Consider the following 5,513-nt stretch of genomic DNA (forward strand, 5'->3'; position numbering starts at 1 on the left):
TAAAAATGATGAAGATCTTAAAGTGATTGGTGTTTCTTCTATTGAATCCTTGTTTAGTAAGATTAAAATTGATGATAAAGGGACTGAAGAAGAGTCAACGTTAGCTAGAAGGCATCCCGATAATTCGGAGGGTGAAAATCTTGTTGAGAAAATTGATAAAAGCGGGTTTGGAGAGGTCAAAACTTTAACTAGTGATGTACCCACTCTCTTGGATTACAAAGAATTTAATTATGATAGTTGCTCTTTGATTAAATGCATTTCTTTGTTACAATCCATGATAAATTCACCTCATGCCTATGAACAAAATAAACCTTTTACTAAACATATTGTTGATGCCATGAGGAAAGCTTTTGAAGAAAAGTTGAATCTAGATATTTCAATTCCTAGAAAATTACATGATGAATGAGAACCTACTATCAAACTCAAGATTAAATATTATGAGTGTTTTGCTTTGTGTGATTTGGGTGCTAGTGTTTCCACGGTTTCGAAATCTTTATGTGATGTGCTTGGTTTTACCGCGATATTGAAGAATGTTCTCTTAATTTGCACTTGGCGGATTCTACTATTAAAAAGCCTATGGGAAGAATTAATGATGTTCTTATTCTTGCAAATAGTAATTATGTGCCCATAGATTTTATTGTTCTTGATATTGATTGCAATCCGTCTTGCCCAATTATTCTTGGTAGACCGTTTTTACGCACTATAGGTGCCGTGATTGATATGAAAGAAGGCAATATTAAATTTGAATTTCCACTAAGAAAGGGGATGGAACACTTCACTAGAACAAGAATTAAGCCACCATATGAATCAATTATGAGGGCATCTTATAAATCTAGAAAGAAAGATGACAACACTTGAATCTATGCATTATGCCTAGCTAGGGGCATAAAACAGTAGCGCTTGTTGGGAGGCGACCCAATGAATAAAATTTATTTTTATCTTTTTCTTTCTGTTCTTGAGTGTTTGCAAAATTATGCTACTGTTATGATTGTGTTTTTTATGTTTTAGTTAGTGTTTGTGCCAAGCAAAGCCTTTGGGATCATGTTGGGTGATTGTTGTTTTGATCTTGTTGAAAAACAGAAAATTTGTGCATTAGTAGTAGAATTTCTAAAAATCACAAAAGTGTGATAAAACTCTGAAATTTTTACACAATATTTATATACAAAATTTCCACGTTTTCCTATTTTTTCAGAAGTTTTTGAGTTACAGAAGTATTCAAAGTTTTCATATTGCTACAGTCTGTTCTGTTTTTGACAGATTCTGCTTTCTTTGCGTTGTTTGCTTATTTTGATGAATGGATCAATGAATGAGCATAATGGGCTAGGGATAACTTGCTTTAGCATTGATATTTTGAGAAGACATAGTCGCTTGTTGATATGCTTGAGTATTTAAATCTTCATGTCAAAACTAGACTATTGCTTTAAATCATATAAAAGTCCAAATGTCCATGCTACAAAAGAAAGAATATGTGATGAACATGTTAGGCAGCATTACACATCAAAAATTCTGTTTTATCATTTACCTACTCGAGGACAAGCAAGAATTAAGCTTGGGGATGCTGATATGTCTCCAACGTATCTATACTTTTTGATTATTCCATGTTGTTATATTATCATTCTTGGATGTTTTACAATCATTTTATAGCAACTTTATATCATTTTTTGGGACTAACCTATTGACATAGTGCCCATTCCGAGTTGCTGTTTTTTGCTTGTTTTTTACTTTGCAGAATATCAGTACCAAACGGATTCCAAATGCAGCAAAACTTTTTGGAGATTTTTTTTGGACCACAACCCACCTGGGAGCGCCTGGGGGCTCAAGCGTGCCCTGGTGGGTTCTGCCCACCTCGGCCGCCTCCCGCACCGCCTCTTTTCTCTATAAATACCCAAATATTCCAAAAACCCTAGAGGAGTCGACGAAAAACAATTCCAGCCGCCGCAAGTTCCAGAAACCACAGATCCAATCAAGACACCATCACGGAGGGGTTCATCATCGTCATTGGTGCCTCTCCGATGATGCGTGAGTAGTTCATTCTAGATGTCGGATTTCGGGTTCCGGCAAAACCCTTGAGGTTCGAACACTAGGGTGCGCCCGAAGATCTCTCTCTCTCCCTCGATGGCTCACTCGCTCAAGGATCTCACGGCCTAGCTCGACGAACTCAAAGAATGCAGGGACACAAAATTTATACTGGTTCGGGCCACCGTTGTGGTGTAATACCCTACTCCAGTGTGGTGTGGTGGATTGCCTCTTGGGCTGGGAATGAACAGTTACAAGGGAAGAACAACCTCCTGAGGAGAGGCGTTCTTGTGCTCGGTGAGCTGGTGAGTGTGAGGATGGAATGGATCCTGTCCAAGATGAGTTGCCTCCTACTGTGGTGGCTAGTCCTATTTATAGAGGCCTGGTCCTGTTCCCAAATATTGAGCGGGAAGGGATGCCACAACGGCCGAGTTTGAAGGGGGACAGCTAGTATAGCTTATCCTCACAAAAGTAGTCTTCGCCTGCCAAAGGCTCTGGTGGTGACGCCATCTTGGGCTCCACGGTGACCTCCGTCCTGTCGTCTTGCTGGTCTTGGTCTCGTTGCACCGATATGGAAACCTTTTCCCGATGCCTCGGTACTCCTCGCCTGCGCTTGCCTCATTAGCATCAAAGAGGAAACAAGGACACAGTGCGCGCTGGCGCCCGCCTGGCGCCCGCCTGGTCTTGGTCGTCATGGTTACGTCATTGGAACCTCGCGAGGTTCCCTTGCCTTGATCTCTCTGCCCCTCGTGAGCTAGCCTGGTGAGGCCGCCCCTGAGGAGGTCTTGTGTCATCCGCCTCGCGAGGCTTGGCCCCTCGCGAGGGTCTTGGGTGCTTGCTGGTGAAGATGGGCCATACGGGCCCATTGGTGGAGCCATGATGTGGGCCGCAGGCAGGCAAGTCTGGGGACCCTCGTTCCCAGAACGCTGATAGTAGCCCCCGGGCCCAACGGGCTTGACTTCGAGGTGAAGCCAAGGGGCAAGTGCAGAGCGTCGCGGGCCCCAACAGCCTACGGGCCTGCTTGACGCGTGGCGATTGATTGGACGTGGGCGTCTCCACTTCCCCACGCTGCCTCGGCAACTGCCTGACTTGACTCGTCCCTGCTGCATGCAAAAAGGGTTATCATTACCTGTGATCGTGGAGACCGGTGGTTGGCCTCCCTCTGGCTATAAATGGGGGGGAGGGGCGGAGCCCCAGTTGCCCATCTCTTCCCGTTCCGCTCGCTTCTCCTTCCTTGCTTCATTGCTAGCAGCGACACCCATGGCACCGATTCAGAGGTTCTCGTCTGCAGACAAGGGAAAGACCCCCCTCGACGAGCCCGGGCCCCTTCCGCCGAAGAAGAGGCTGGCTCACCGCCGTGGCGCGGTCGTGCGGCCGGAGGTGTCGAGGCCTTGGTGCGAGCAACCACCTCCCGGGTATCCGTTGCCCATGTACGCCCGCGCAGAGGGCTCCGGAGGAAGAGACGGCGAGCGGCGCCGCCCTCGGCGCGGCCATGGACGCCGCGCCGCGATGACGCACATTGCCGCCCCAGGAGTCCACACCATGGACTCCTCGCGCGAGTTCGTGATGTGAGCGGCGATGCCCCCGCGCACCTGGATTCGATTCCCGTAGTTCTTCTCCGCCGAGATGCCGCCGAGGGGCCCCCTCGAGATTTGGTTGCAGCACGCCGACTGCGACGCCCCGGCGACTGGAGCGGAGGTTGAAGTCGTCTCCCCGGGCAAGATCTTCATGACCCGCGGCTGGGGTGAGGTTGCCCGAGCCTGCCGTTCAGAGGGCGCCCTTGCCATCCACTTTGAGTACGATGGTGCCTCCACCATGTTCTTCAAGGTCTTTGATGAGGAAGACTGCCGCCTGGAGTGCTGCCCAGGAGGGGTCGCCAGGGTGGTGAAGCAGCCAGCACTGAACTTGCTCTTGGTCCTGCCTGCAGCTCCTCCAACAGTAGTGGTGGTGATTGGGAGTCCAGCGACTCTCCCGAGCCTTACGGGACCCCGGAGACGAGCGACGACAGCTACGTGCCCCCGAGCTCTTGCCGTGCTCGGAGCAGGGCCACAGCGTCTAGCCGCTGCCATCGCTGATCTGGGTGGGGTTGGCGCCGGCCTCCCGTGGCCCACTGTTGATGATGGCGTCGGCGATCGTAGCTAGGGCTTCTTTTCCCTTTTGTTCACTGCGAGGAATCGAGACGAGCCCCGTGGGGGTGTGTAAAGAACTTGTAGCGCTTTTGGCCTAATGCAATATAGCCTTTTGTCCAGTGTTGTGGTCGCGTATCCCGCTTGAGCTAGTCGACCCTTTGCGCCCCTTGCGGTAGCCTGGCGCTCTACGCTGACAGGTCCCAGTCCCCAGGCAGGCTGCAGCCGTCGCTGGTATGCCAGGTCGCGATGCCGTGGTCAAGGCCAGGAGGTGAGCGGCCCGAGGTCCGGTGAGAGCTCCCGAGGCGCGATGCTTGGGGGGTCCCCTTTAGTGTGCAAGCAACTACCCAAGGGCCGAAAGGGAGGCAAGGTTGTCCCAGCGGAAGCGCGTTAGTGAAGGTGGCGAGGTCTGCAGCGGCGCACCTTCCCTCAACCTCACTCTCCCTCCTTTTCATTCTGGCGGCAACTTAGCGCTCTACGCCGGTGGGTCCCAGTCCCCAGGCAGGCTTCAGCCGTCGCTGGTATGCCAGGTCGCGATGCCGTGGTCAAGGCCAGGAGGTGAGCGGCCGGAGGCCCGGTGAGAGCTCCCGAGGCGCGATGCTCGAGAGGTCCCCCTTGGCGTGCAAGCAGTTCCCTGAGGCTGAAAAAGAGGGGTTGCGCTGCCGAAACAAGGCGACGAAAGCTAAACATCCTGTGTAATAGTGCTGGGCTTGACTCGAATATATGACTTATCTCGGTGATCTTGGTTCGATTCCTCACGCTGCGCCTGCCTCGCGTGTCGACGGCCGTAGCGTAGCCAGGTTAGGCCCGCACGAGCCTCTCCCTCTTCTCCCCACTCTTCTATGTGCTCTACGTCCTCAGGTCCCGGCCCTCGAGCGAGCTCAGCCGCCGCTGGTATGCCAGGTCGCGAGGCCGTGGTCAAGGCCAGGGGTGAGGGCTGGAGAGCCAGTAGGAGCTCCTGAGTCGCGATGCTCAGGATCCCCCCTTTTAACGGGCAAGTGAATTACATGGGAGAGAGAGAGTTGTGGCACCACCTGTGGTTCTCCTCGGGAGGTTTCTGCAGGTTAGCGCGAGGAGGGACACAGATTGCCCCTGTGATTGTCGGTCCGTCCATGGTTGCTCCGCAAGAAGGTGAGGGCACTGAGGGCCTGGTGAGGTGATGTGCGCGGGGCGTGCCGCGAGTCAGAGCTCGACCGCTCAGATTTGTCGACGTTGCAGGGATGGACCCGAGCACAAGCGTCGTGCCAGCATGAGCAGCTCCGGTGGTGGGTGATAATCAAGCAGGTGATAATCATAGATAGATCATGCATGAAAAGCGAACTAGCTTAGGTAAATGCAGGAACGATACATGCCACTGGGTCTGACCCAAGC

This window comes from Triticum aestivum, chromosome 5D (assembly GCF_018294505.1).
Source record: "Triticum aestivum cultivar Chinese Spring chromosome 5D, IWGSC CS RefSeq v2.1, whole genome shotgun sequence".
NCBI lineage: Eukaryota > Viridiplantae > Streptophyta > Magnoliopsida > Poales > Poaceae > Triticum > Triticum aestivum.